General features: G+C 42.6%; 1 pseudogene; it reads left to right on the top strand.

The window, feature by feature from the left end:
* The first annotated feature begins 1,007 nt into the window (after nucleotides 1-1,007).
* On the top strand, nucleotides 1,008-5,295 carry LOC133179891 (uncharacterized; annotated as a pseudogene).
* Nucleotides 5,296-14,932: the final 9,637 nt, after the last annotated feature.

The following is a 14,932-nucleotide window of genomic DNA, read 5'->3' as shown; positions in this document are numbered from 1 at the left end:
TTTGTGAAATAATTTCTTTTTAAAATTTAAAATGTTTCAATCAATATCACATGTTTACTTAAAATTTAAAGATCACATTTCCAATAAAAATTAAAAATATGGGTTTGAAATACAATTAAATATGTTTTTTTTTTTTTTTTTTGTTTTTTTTTTTGTTTTTTGTTTTTTTTTTTTTTTGCTGTTTATTTTAACAGGGAGACGTGAGGGTGTGTACTTGAGCGAGGACCGCGCTGAATTTTTGTTTGTTTGTGTGTTTTTTTTTTAAATACATATAGATAAAAAAGATTATTTCTCGAAATACATTGACTTCTTCTTTTTCGGAAGGCATAAACTTTTCTCAGTAGTCCTTTTTTCCACAAATCGTCTTAAGACTAAGAATTAACAGTCATTTTATAAATTTGACAGTCGTTACTATTTGTCTAATCTCGTGCGTAAATGTTATTCTTAGTCGTAAGAGTTTTGGGGGAAAATGAACTACGAGAAATAATTAAAGTACATTATATAACTGAAATCCTTCAGTGCATTTAACGAGGATAGTGGGCTTTAAACGAGACAAAAAAAAAATACAGATGGGAAAAAAGGATTTAAAAGTACAGGAATATCACAAGGAAAAAAAAAGAATCTTTGTGTAAGCGGCTTTGAAATGAAATATGATTTACAAACCTTTTTTTTTTTTTTTGAGCACACAAGTACCCGAAATACTTTGTAAACTCAGACGTACAAAGTGAAGATTGGAGGGGAAAAGATATATTGAAAGGTGATTTAATCAACAACAAAAAGAAATTGAAAAAATCATTGACAGAAAATATAGGTCATATTTATTCCAAGACTCGAATAATGATGTGAATTGGAAAATAAAATATAATCAGTGTAAGAATGACTGAGTAAGATTAAAAAAAGACATGGCTAGATGCAATAAAAAAAAAGGTGATCAACTTTATGAAGATTTTAAGCAAACCTTTTTTTTTTTTTTTTTTTTTTTTTTTTTTTTTTTTGAGCACACATTTCATATAATGCATGTAGTAAAATGGGGAAAACCCAGTCTTGACAAAAGAGTTTTCCTACTGAAAGAATGTTTTTTTCACGTTGACATGGAAACAGCCAATGAAGGTGTACCTGAATGTTGAAAAAGGACAAACAGACGTATCTAATATATAGTATGTGGTGAATCCTCCAAAGGATACGGACGTGATTTGTTGGAAATTCCCCGAAAATCAAAATGTTTCAGTGTGGATTTTGTCATTTAATGTTTAACGACTATGTCAGCATGTCAGAACATGAAAAAAACCACGAACAAAAATCAAACAGTGGAAATCATGGAAATACACACTCAATAAGGTAATGATATTTTTATTTGAAAGGGGGTGGGGGGTGGGGGGGTTAAATCGATTTACACTGAATTGTAAGGTTTTTTTTTTAACTCTACAGTATAAATAAAATCCGAATATGAATAAGCTATGATGCACTGGTAATTTATGAGTCTCGTATGATTAAAAAAAGAAAAAAAAATTGAAAAAAAATTCAAAGAAATCCCATTAAAAAAACAAACAAACAAAAAATACCTGAGTATAGAAATATATGAATGCGTATTAGGGTAAGGGAGGTAACTTAAACGAAGTCACAGTGTTACTTTTAACGTTCACGAGTTATAGTTAATAAGACCAGAATGATGATGTTTAGCCTAGATCAATCTTATCGATAACAAATACTGGATATTGTTAAAAGTAACAAATACGTGTTTTTGTCATATAAAACGGATTTCACAAACATAAACCTTATAATTTTATGTGATGTATTTTTTTTTTTTTTTTTTTTTTTTTTTTTTTTTTGGTGAAAAATTTTGGATCCGTCTTGTGTAAAAATTTGGCACAGGGTGAATCGCATATATATTACGCTTACAGTGGAAGGGGGACAACCTTACTGAAGTCACTTAACATCATCATTACCTATTTCATAATTAATTTCGTCTTCATCAGAGATCGAAGGAGCAAATGTTTAATTTTTAAAAAAAAAAAAAAACGGTGTTTATCTTCTGTGTTGACAAACGCACGAAGTACGGTTCCCAGTTTGGTGTTAAATTCATTATTCTTATACAATGATAGTAGTATGGTGTGCCATTTCGTTTTAAAATTTGTTTGTTTATAAAAGTCGATAGCACAGTACATCGCTTTGGTGTAAAAAGCAAATAGTGTATACAACGTCGATAATATGGTGTGTCGTTTCAAATAAAATTTAATAAGACAAAAGTTGACACTATGGTGGGCCGTTTTAGTTAAAATGTAAAAAGTTACATGGTATGACGTGTCGTTCTTGATTTAAATACAATTTGATTTGTAATTTAAAAAAAAAAACAACAAAAAAACCGGTGTTTATCTTCTGTGTTGACAAACGCACGAAGTACGGTTCCCAGTTTGGTGTAAAATTCATTACTATTATACAATGATAGTAGTATGGTGTACCATTTCGTTTTTAAATTTTGTTTGTTTATAAAAGTCGATAGCACAGTACATCGCTTTTGTGTAAAAAAACAAATAATGTATACAACGTCGATAATATGGTGTGTCGTTTCAAATAAAATTTAATAAGACAAAAGTTGACACTATGGTGGGTCGTTTTGGTTAAAATGTTAAAAGTTACATGGTATGACGTGTCGTTCTTGATTTAAATACATTTTGATTCGTAATTTTAAAAAAATCATGCTAAGTACGTGTTTTGCTATGTAAAGTCTGGTGAAAATTCAGTAATTTAATTCAAAATCGATAGTATGGTGTGGTATTAGTTCTTAAATTCATGTTTTAACTAACATTTGTAGTATATAGTGTATTACTTTATCCACAATGCAATAGTTCTTTCAAATGGATTTTTATTTATAATTTTGAAAAAAAAAAAATATGTTAAAAAATAATTTGGTGTGTAAAAGTATGACAAAAAATCCAGTAATTTAATTCAAATTCGATTGTATGGTGTGTTAGTTCTTGCATTTATTTAAAAAAAAATAATAATAATAATTAAAAAAAAATAAATAAATAAAAAATAAAAAAATTAAAAAAAAATGTTGTAAAGTGCATTACGTTATTCACAATGTCTTAGTTGTAAAAACAGATGTCGATGAATAGAGTTTTAGTTTATTTCAATAAAAAAAAAAGCCAACTTGATTGACAATTTTTTGATTTCAAATAAAATATTTTGTAGTCCAGTGGTTCGGGAACATGAGTTGTTTCGAGATATCCAGGACATGGATTGGTCCAGCGTCCAACAAACCTCCTCTGACGAACAAATGGATATCGATCAACTACTCAACACACCTGATGAGGACTTTGGAAACATCCTCGAATGTACATTTCACACAGAAAATTCTCTGCTGGTGGACGGGGACCCGGGGTTTGTTCCTATCGATTTCTCAGAGATTACCGATGCCACTTTCCACGAAGGAGATTCTCTGCTACTGCAAGATGAACCCTTCGACTTTTTTGCCAATCAAATTGGCACCGGTCGTGACGATTTCGACATCAGAATCGTCAAAGAAAAGAAATTAAAAAAAGTCGGAGCTGTGGACGTCAATTACGAATTGACCTTTAAGGATCGCCTCTTCCAGGAAAAAAAGAAGATGATCGAAGTCAAGGGCTTGCTCAAAGATGCCTTTGAGAAAATGCTTCAACACGTGAAAAAAGATCTCCGGCCGGGGGACCTCATGAGGGGTGTCATTTACAACGACCATCTAGACCTGCCGGTGTTTGTCCCCTGTCGCCCTATGGAGGAGATGGACGCGGACGCCATGTTGGAAAGTCTGATGATCGTCCTCAACAGTCATCAAGACTTACCTTTCGATTCCTCCTGTCGAATCGACATCGGGGCCATCAAATATCCCCGCGGTGGTACGGGAGTTAAGATGTCTTCCGTCGCCAAAGCCATCGCGGACAAGAGATCTATCATAAAGATACGTAATACCGATAACAAGTGTCTCGTTCGCGCGGCTCTCGTCTGTTTAGCCAACAGTTGTAAAACCCAAGACGCCGAGTTTGGAAAAGTCAAGGCTCGTCATCCGACTCTCACGGCTGGTGAAATTTTCCTTTTCTATCAGCAGTGTCCGCTCTGGTATTACCGAGATTTGTGTAAAAACCATAACGGAACTCAAGACAATCTGACGAAACGGGTGTGCACAACGATGAACATTGTCGACGACGCTCCGCTGACTTACATGTACATCCCTCGTTTAGAAGAATTTCTCGGCGTGAACATCTACGTCATCAGTGTTAAGATGGGAAACGCCTTCTCTTACATCAGTCCCAACCACGACGAGGAACGAAAGAAGATATTCTTACTTCAGGAGGAGACCGAACACTTCCACCCCATCGCGTCGTTGGCGGGTTTCTTTTGTCGATCAAGATTCTGCAGTTCGTGTTTAAAACCGTACGAGAAACCGTACGGACATCGATGTCAAAATCATTGCAACGTCTGTTTTTCCGACAGTTGTCCCTTGCAACAGAAAAGAACTTGTCCAGATTGTCATCAGACTTGTCGTTCTGGGTCCTGTTTCGTTCGCCACAAGAACCCGCTCGAAGGGGGAGTCATACCTTGTGACCTCCGATACAAATGTCCAACCTGCGATAAGACCTTCTTACGTCACGAGTTGAAACCCGAAGATCATCGTTGTGGGTATTACACGTGCAAGTCTTGCAGGCGATACGTAGATCCCGAACATCTGTGCTACGCTAGGAGACACAACGCCAAAGAAAACCAGACCAGTCGTCGATTCATTTTTGCCGACATCGAGGCCTCGCAAAAAGACGAGATCGTTCAGTGTGAATGGGGATACGCACCTCTACGTCGCGTAGACTGTTCCGAATGTCGATCAGAACGAGACCTGTGTATCTCTTGTCGGGTCTGTCAGCACTGTCATAAATCGCACTGTGGCAAATTTAAACACACCGTGGTCTTAGCCGTGTGTCAGACCGCCTGTGAGAAATGCGAGAACGACGATCTCACACCCGATAGCACGTGCGACATTTGCGGAGATCGATGTTCGACCTGTGGTAAGAAGGACAGGAAGACCAAACAGTACGTCTCACCCCCCTGTCCCGGTCGATGTGGACGTCGGGAACAGGTCTTCCAGAATTTACACGATCTCGGAAGTTGGATCTTTCGCGAACATCACAAAGGATTTACTGTCCTGTTCCATAATCTCTCGTACGACGGTCAGTTCCTCTTACAGTACTTATTGTCACAGTCCATCCGCCCCTCCTTCATCATCTACAGGGGAAGTAAAATTCAAATGTTTAACCTCGGCGGCCTTCAAATCAGAGTCATCGATTCGTTTAACTTCCTACCCATGGCCTTAGCCAGACTTCCCAAAGCCTTTCAACTAGAGTCTTTGGCCAAGGGATACTTCCCTCATTTTTTTACATGTCGGGCCAACCGGAATTACGTGGGACCTTACCCACCTACCGAGACGTACGGCCCTAATGCCATGTCCGTCGAGGGTAGAAAAGAGTTCTTCAAATGGTACGAGTCTAAAGTCGCCAGTGGAGAAATCTTTGATTTTCAAAAAGAAATTCTCAAATACTGTCGGAGCGACGTCGACATTCTCCGACGTGCATGTCTCAAGTTCAAAAACCTCCTGCTGGAAGCCACCGGTAGAGACGGAGGTCAAACCATTGACGCCTTCAATTCCAGTACCATTGCCTCTCTCTGCATGGACGTATTTAAGACGAAATTTTTATCCGAAGACTGGAAGGTCCTGGTCAGAGAGGACGATCAAGAACGATGGCTTGATGTTAAGAAGCTGGACGGGGAGGTAACTGTGAAATACGAGGGTCGGTGGATACCGTGGGACGATCTTAAGCAACGCAATGTCGTGATCACGAAAGAAGAGTTCGTCAAGTCTCCGATTGCATGGCCCCCACCGAAGGGATATCCGTCCCGCATTAATTATAGTCGCAAGTCCATCTGTTGGTTGGAGTTACTGAGACATCGGGCTCAAGCCTCGGGACGCGTGTTAGACATTCAACATGCCCTGACGGGGCGTGGGGAATACCGAGTACCCGGTACCCGCTATTCCGTGGACGGATACGTTCCGCCCAATGCAGAACACCCTCGTGGCGTGGCTTACGAGTTTCACGGTTGTCTGTACCACGGCTGTCCCGCCTGTTACAAGGACCGAGACGCCATGCTGATTCCGAACTCCGACCAAACAGCTTCCGAATTGTTTACTCTGACGGAACACAAGGAGCGTCGACTCCGAGAAGAGGGGTTCAAAGTCGTTACCATCTGGGAACACGAGTATGACGCCCTGTTAGTCGCGGATGACGATGCCAAGTCGTTCGTCGATAGTTTGGAAGTGGTGGATCGTCTCGACCCTCGGGACAGTCTGATGGGTGGACGTACCAACGGATGCGTGCTCTACAAGCGAGCGACGAGGAACACAAAAATCAAATACGTCGACTTTACGTCGCTGTATCCCTTTGTCAACAAGACGTGTCGTTACCCCGTCGGACACCCAGACATCGTCACTCGCGATTTCGCCGACCTGACGACGTATTTCGGATTGGCCAAAGTCAAAGTACTTCCACCACGTGGTCTCTTTCATCCGGTCTTAGGTTATCGCACAGGAGGTAAATTAACCTTTCCCCTCTGTCGAACGTGCGTCGAACGTCAACAACAGACACCCTGTGTCTGTAACGATACACAGAGGGCTCTGACGGGGACGTATTGTACACCAGAACTCTTGAAAGCCGTCGAGAAAGGATACCAAATCTTAAACATCTACGAGATATATCATTGGAATGAAACGACGCAATATGACTCAAGCACGAAGACGGGAGGCCTTTTTGCGTCCTACATTAACATGTTTCTTAAAATAAAACAAGAGGCCAGTGGGCGACCGGCATGGGTCAAGACCGAGGCCGATCTCGAGCGTTACATTGAAATGTACGAAGAAAGGGAAGGCATTCGCCTAGACCCGAACAAAATCGAAGTCAATGCGGGTCTAAGGAGTTTAGCAAAACTGTTGCTGAACAGTTTCTGGGGGAAATTCGGTCAACACATGAATCTGACCAAGACTCAATTTATTCATGACAGCCAGGCTCATGTACTCTTCGGTCAGATGACTAACCCCACCGTCCACATCGTCGACTTTAATATCGTGGACGACGAGAATCTGATGCTTTCCACTAAACGCACCTCGGAGGAAATGTGTGCACCGGGTCACACTAACGTCTTCTTAGCGTCCTTCACCACCTGCTGGGCACGATTAAAACTCTACGAGCTACTGGATCAATTACAATCCCGCGTGCTCTACTGGGACACCGATTCCGTGATTTACATGACGCACGAAGGGGAATGGGAACCCCCCGTCGGGGACTATTTAGGCGAACTCACTAACGAACTCGAGGAGGGAGACTGGATCACGGAATTCGTGTGTAATGGCCCTAAAAACTATGCCTATCAAACCCACAGAGGTAAACGCGTATGTAAAGTCAAAGGATTTTCTTTAAATTATGCCAATTCGCAGATCCTTAATTTAGAAAGTATGAAGGATGCCATGTTTAATAGAGACGACGCTCACCTCGGCGTTTACCACACCCACAACCCCAGCCAGATCCGTCGAGAAAAAATTCACAGTGAACTGTATTCGCAGGAAGAACTGAAGGAATATTCTGCCGTATATACCAAACGGGTCGTCCAGCCGGACCTGACCACACTGCCATACGGATATTGATAAAAACAGACAATTCTTTGATTCATTTGATATCATTTTATTGACATTGATTTTATTTTGTACATAATGATTTGCTTTAAATGTCAAAGAAAATGTAACACTTGTCAAATATACATCGATGCATTGTCATTCAATAAAAAGAATATTTAAAACTTGATCCACGTCGTCCTTCTTTTTTTCGGAGGGCGTGAGCCCGGAGGGGAATTCCTCTTTCTCTTTCCCGTCCCCGAATACATTAAACCGGATCCGTCTTGAGTCTCAAGGTTTCCTGAGGGGGACGGGGGCACGGTCTCTTCTATGGTATGCGGGGGAACTTTCTCTTCTATGGTGTTAACACCCCGGTCTTGCGTCTCTTTCCGTTCATTCTGTTTCATCCGGTCGAACGTCGTCTTCTTCACGAGGAGGTATTCCTCTGCCATCATTGAAATAGGGTTTAAGAATCAAGGGTATGGCCTGGGACTGTTTCCGTAGTAATTTGCGAGTGCGGATGTTGTCCACTGCACGGTCACTGAGGGACTGAAGGAGAATCTTGTGAACCTTTAGTTTTGTCTTGTAGTAACCGGAAATTGGGGGGTGCCCCGCGTACAGGTTCAGAGCAATTTCCCTGAAGGCATTTATCTGTTCATCGGTAGCCATGTTTACGAGCTGCTTCCTCTGAACGGGGTCTGCTTTGTATAAGAATTTAAGGAAGGCTTCGTGACGACTGGTTCTCGGTGACATGACGGAGGAAAATGACGACTCTGACCGTCGTCGGTCTTATTTATTTAGGAAGGTAAACGACGGTGTCCCCTTCTGTCGGCAAGATGTTGGTGCACAGACGTCTGTCTTCGGGGCAATGATTAGTCAAATCGACCAGAATGTAACCGTAGGGGCGACGCACGGCTTTGGCATACGCGTCCATCCAAAATTTGGAACGACCGGTGAACACCTGACTCCCGAAAGTGATGATCTGACGATTGTCTCTCACGTTCTTAAACAGGACGACGTGTTGACAATTTAACAGAATGCTCTTGGCGTACACGCCGGGAGGGTACAGATTCTGAGACAAGAGAAAGGCCGTCATGTTGGAATGAGACACCATGGTCTGAAAGAGGTGTAAGGCGTCGGGACTTTTCGTCACCAAATGTATCATATCGTCTAGAACGATGACGGTGTGGGGTGAATCCACACACCACTCTTGAATTTCCTCACGATTGGGAAGACCTCGATAGGTGGAGAAGTGAGGAAGGGTCGACAGCATGTCGTTTACGATGGGTTGGTCTTCCAGGTAACAGTAAACGATCTTGCTGGGGGTCACGTCGAATAGCTCGGAACCGTGTTTTAGCATGTTCCATACCAGATGTGTCTTTCCAGACATGGTACCACCGATGACGGCAAAAGAAGTGGGAGTTTTAAATTTCATCGTGATCGACTCTTCGGCGGTCTCTAGAAAACTAATCTCCTACCAGATCAATCCTCGAATTAAAAATAAGAAAAAAACCAAAAAAATAGGGTCTACGTTTTTATTGGTTACACATAAATATAGATACAAAAGATGACAAATGAAAAACAATCATCATGGACATACAGAGAATGATAAATTCTATATGAAAAAAGGGGATTCCGGACTCCGCCGCCGCGCGCGAACACCCGTTTTCCGGAATCCTTAGATTTCCGGAATCCCAGGTTTCCGGAATTCCAGTTTTTTTTCCCCAATGCATACATATCTTAAAAAATGAACAATCATACATGTCATGGTAATGCGATATGTACAAAAATACAAAAAAAAAAAGTACATCATGAACATAAATGTCAAACAATGCGTTTCCCCTTTAAAACGACGTCCCGAACGACAGTCTCCGAAGTCGCACGGATGACACTGGACATGGCGATTCCTTTGGCGCGGCAATAGAGGTAAAACAAGACGTGAAGTCCGCAGCTGGTGGCAGAGTCCGACTGTACTTGCACGTTGTTGTAAAGACAGAGAAGGGCATTGCGATCGATAAAGTCTCTCAGGCGGCTGTCGTACTCTTCCGGCAATCTTCCGAAACTGTCATAAAATTCGCATTCGTTGACGTTATCGAACCAGTAAGCGACCCAATGCGCCCCTTTCTTATCGATGGGGTCCGTGTTACACACGAAAGCAGAAGGAAACTGGCGGACTCGTGAGGGAAGTGTATCAGACGCAAACACTCCACGAAAGTGAGGTTTTAATCTCGGAAATGTTTGAACAAGACCAAGTAACTGAATCGTGTCCATTTTTTTTCTACAGTAGTCGTATCTCTCTGGCTTGATCGACGAGGAGGAGACCCGGGTATTCACAAAAAGCAAGAGCACTGACGGTCTCCGTAGTGGGTGTAGCGAATCGAGCGTATACTCCGACGTTTCCCTGATGAACCAGGTTTATATACCCCTCACCCAGGTCGTTGGGGTCGAGGTCAAAGGCGTAAATAGCGTAGCCTTTGGAAAACTGGTCACGGTCGATGATCAGGCCGTCATCCTTGTACCATTTTTCGGACGCTTGATACAGGTTACAGAGAGCGGAGACGTAATTTCGATTTGTTTCAAAGTCCATTTTCAGGGGGCGGACGGGAGTGGGTTCTCCGTTGACGGTCACGACGATTTCGGACAGACTAAGGTGTTGGAAGTTGAACGGATTGCCCTCGTAACTTCCATTGACGGCCGATTGTTTCACAAAGGCGACGTACATCTTGGAAGGTCTTCTTCCGTTCCACACGTCGTCCCAGTAAACTTCACTGGTCTTGTCCGAGATGGTCATCATCTTGACGTCGGTTTTCAGGTAGTTGTACCGGGCCGGTGATTTGGTGATGGCAGTGGCGTGGTTCAGCAAGACGGCGCTGTCTAATCGGATTTTACATGCCTTAAAGACGGCATCGAGGATGGTCACTTTGTAATTCGGAGAGGCTTCCTTACTCATCAATACAAATTCGTTTCTAGAACGAAATAGTCTCAGTTGCAGGTCGACGCCGTTGATCAGGTACTTGTCGAGGTAGAAACAGTCGACGTACAGGGGACCCTCCAGATCGAAAGTTTTAGACAGCTGCGTAAAGACGTAGCGCGATCGAAGACCCTGGTTTCGTCCCCCGGCGGCATCTGGATCGTCAAGGGCTTCCTTGTCTGGGTAGTACAGCTGGGTCTGCAACTGAGAGCTGGTGGCAGCGGGCCCATTAGACAAGAGGACTTTGAGGTAAGCTTTCCAAGGATAATTATTGGCGTTCTGCGAGATGCATTTCCCATTCATGTAGACGTCGATCTGAGAGAATAGGGACTGTAGTGGTAAGTTGACGATACCCGTTTTTTCAGAGGACGTTAGGGCCGTACCGTCAGCTTTGGTGATTTTGGCTTTCAAGTACAGACTCCTCCTCCTCAAATCGAGGTATTCGTTTCCCCCTCCCGGAACGGCGAATTCGAGAGGAGCGGTTTCGCCGTCAAAGGACGAAATGGGTCGTATTTCGGAGAAATAGATTTTTTGTACCGCCACCTGGTTCGGAGGATCGCTAAAGAGAGACAGTTCGGAGGGTTCTGCCACCGACGTGTTGATCTCGCTCAAGAATGCCATGATTAATTGATGGTTTTTTTAGGAAGACGCGATTTTTTCTGGGCGGTCGTTTTTTTCGTCGGTTTTGTCGACTTCTTTTTCTTTGTGGGTTTGGCTGGCTTACGACCTTTTTTCTTTGGTTTCTGAACACGTCCTCTCCCTTTGGAAGTCGATGTGCGACTGATCGATTTCTTCGTTTTCTTTCTTTTTATTGTTTTCTTGAGAGGCATGTGAGGCTCGTCGTTACGGATGGTTTCTTTCAAATCGGATAGGGCTCTCTCCTGCTCGGCAGCCACGGGAGTCACCTGATGGATGGTGTGATTGGGGACGGGATTGCGAGATTTCAAGGGAATCATGTAAGCTTTTCGTCGGTTTAAGATACCTCCTCCTCTCTGAGCGTTTCGTCGTATTGACGGAATGAAGTTTTCACCCCCCTCCGTGTGATGAAATTGTTCCCACAGAGCGGGGTTTGAAATGTACGTGGGTCCAGACATGATTGATCAGAGACGTCGAAAGACGAGCGTCACCGTCGATTCTCCGGCTAAGAATGAAACGTCGACGTCGTTTTTGTCTCTTATATACACGTGTATGTCCCTCAAATCATTGGTGCGTAACGGCACGCGATAAGGTCGAATAAAGATGACGTTCTTGTCGTTTTCCAGAACGATACGTCTCAGGAGGGGTTTTTGACGTTCACCCACAATGCTGTCGTCGCAGACAGAACAGTAGACAAAGATTTCTTGGTCGGAGGTCGGCTTAACGTTGAGGTTGCGAAATTCCGTCAGTTCTACCGTCCAGTCCCCCGTTAAGGGTAAGGGACGGGGTAGACGTACTCTGAAGTCGCACGGCTGATTATCACCGTAGACGGAGGGACTGTCCGTAGACTTGAGGACCATACGCATCGACATCTTTCCGATGAATGAAGGTATTTGAACGCGTTACGTCTCTTTTATATCGGATCGTGGAATCCAGCTGTCAAATTTCTTGGGCCATCCCAACCATCGCACCAGAACCTCTTCTTGGCCGCGAACTTTGCGTTTCCGTAGGACCTTCTCGATCCTCCAGATGGTCTGTTCGTCTTTAGACACTTTCTGGAGCTCACTGGCATAAAACGTACCCTGAATCGGATCGTCCATCATGTCTTTTAACTTGTAGATGGGGAGGCCCTGTGAGATAAAACGCTCTCTGACGACGAAAATTTCTTCCGTGTACGTCTGATCGTAATCGCGCTGAAACGCTCGTCTCAGATGCGTAATTCGAACTTGATCACCCACTTTAAACGTATAGGCTTTGCGCTTCTTTGACGAAAAGGATTTCTTAACCCTCGGTGTTGCAGTGTCTTTTCGGCGTCGAGCTAGGTAAGCATCGAGTCTCACTTCTTCTTCATTCTCTTTGTTGACCGAAGCCGGCGTGCGTCCATTGAGCGACCTATTGGGAGTGTGGTTGATGGAACGGACTACGTCTTGTAAGATGTCGAGGTACTTGTATTTCTGAACGTGGGTAAAGTAACGATATAATCGTTTCTTTAAGGTCTGAATGTATCTTTCGGCAAAGTTGGCTTTGGTTTCGTTGAGGGCATAAAATATTTTTATTCCTTGCTCTTTCAGATACTGTTGGAGGTAACGGTTATAAAATTCCGAACCTTTGTCGGTGCGGATGGCTTTGGGGTGTCTCGGTCCTCTGAATACGTCTTTGAATGCATCGATAACGGTTTTAGCTTTTCTATCTTTTAAAGGTCTGACCCAAAGCATGCGAGAAAAGACGTCCACGATCACCAGAAGGAATTTAATGCCGTTGTTGTACTCTGACAGATTCTGGACGTCAGCGAGATCGGCTTCCCACTGATAATCTATGCCCTGGACGATGACTCTTCTCCTCTTGAAGCCTCGTCGACGCACTTTCTTTTGAAGTGAATAGGCATCTTGGTTTTGTAGGAATTTTTTTATTTTTTTCATGCCTATGTCGTATTTACCCTCTCGTTTCACCACTTGATATAATTTGGAGGGTCCCGCAAAGGACCCGGCATGACGAGGATCGTACCAGATTTTTTTTAAGTACTCTTCCATGAGTCACTTCTTGTTGACGACTGACGTATGAATGACATGACTTCCCTTATAACAGACCTTTTTATACCTTCTCTCAGAGATAAAGAAACAAAGAAACAAAAAGTTCTTTATTTTTATTGGAACATCATAAAGCACGTGATTTCAAATAGGACAAAAATCATGAATGTCACACACTTTTATACATGTACATATGCTTGCCTCACTACTACGTTCAATCTATGTCCATACGACTCGGAGCACGTGCTATACGTGTCCTAGATCTGTTGTTTCGGATTCTCGGCAGGCAAAAGTCCATGATAATAAATCTTCAGTGTAAGCTTTCAAAGGAGCACATTTTAACAACAAGAGTCCTTCACATTTTATTTACTGACGAACATTGTAAGTTCTCTTTCTCCAGTCATCGTATTTTCCATCTGTTACCATCCGGGCGTAGGTACAGTTCTTGGACCAACGAAGGTGTTCTTTGTAAGCATCGTCCAGAGGTTCCCAGTTTTTCAGGGTCATGCCACAGGAGAAACAAGTGACTCTGTCTCCGATCTTGGTGTAGATGAATCCAGAACGTGCCAGGTCTTTTTTGTTGGGTCCCTTCAGATATTTTGGCCAATCCCCAAAACTGGCATAACGCTCGGAAAAGTTGACGTATTCTGGGTACTTCCAGACAGAAACCTCCTTTTTAGGTAGAGGTGGTGGAGGGATGTTTTTCACTGGCATTTGTACCGTGACGTACTCCTCTGATTTCTTCTTGGATGAGGAGGAATCTGGATAACCCCAGGCAAAATTAGCATTGCTATCTGCCTCCCAAGAGTCAGAGGGTTCACATTCTAAAGAGGACGTGTTGCCCCAAGCAAAATTGGCAGCAGAGTCCGTTTCTATCAGGTTGGGAATTCCATCTAACGTGGAAGTCATCTTGATCAGTCGAGTAGCAGACGTGAAATGACGATTCGAAAAAAGAACTTCTCTATTTATACGTCTACAACTTATTCGTGCGTTTCTTTATTGTTTCTCTCCTATTGTAATCTTTCTAAAGAAAATCGAGGTCATGTCTATTTTTGTCATTTTCATTATCCGTGTGTTTCTTAATGACAAAGGAGTTTGACGTCATGGGTTTTTCCATTTTATTATTCGTTATTCAATAACTCTGTACTTTTCCATTTCTGTGTCTCAATAACTATGTGTATGACGTCATGGGTTTTTCGTTGTATTCTTTGGTATTCTCTGTATTTTTCCATTTCCCCGCCTCATTACCCTCATTCTTCTTTCATTGTTATCAAATAAATGTCCATTGACGTCGAGGAATTTTCCATGACGTAGCTCTCACTTCCAGTATAAAAGTCTCACCATCGACATTTTCTCATTTTTAATTTTGATCACCGAACGAAAAACATGTCTACTCCTCGCTTTTCCGTGGCACTGGAAAATGGACGTTATGTCAAAGTCCAAACGTGGAAAGAAGAACTCAGAGTTGATTTGAGGGAATGGGAAATTCATCAGCCATTTCTGAAACCCACCAAAAAGGGCATCAGTTTGAAACTGCTCTCATTTAAAACACTGATCGACACCTTGGATCTGATTGAAGCAACATTAAAAGAAAATGTCGATGGAAAATGGCAC

This window comes from Saccostrea echinata, unplaced genomic scaffold (genome assembly GCF_033153115.1).
Source record: "Saccostrea echinata isolate AGI-Se365-2 ecotype Australia unplaced genomic scaffold, CSIRO_AGI_Sech_v1 ptg000005l, whole genome shotgun sequence".
NCBI lineage: Eukaryota > Metazoa > Mollusca > Bivalvia > Ostreida > Ostreidae > Saccostrea > Saccostrea echinata.
Note: the sequence above shows the minus strand (reverse complement) of the source record. Positions and strands in the feature narration are given on the sequence as shown.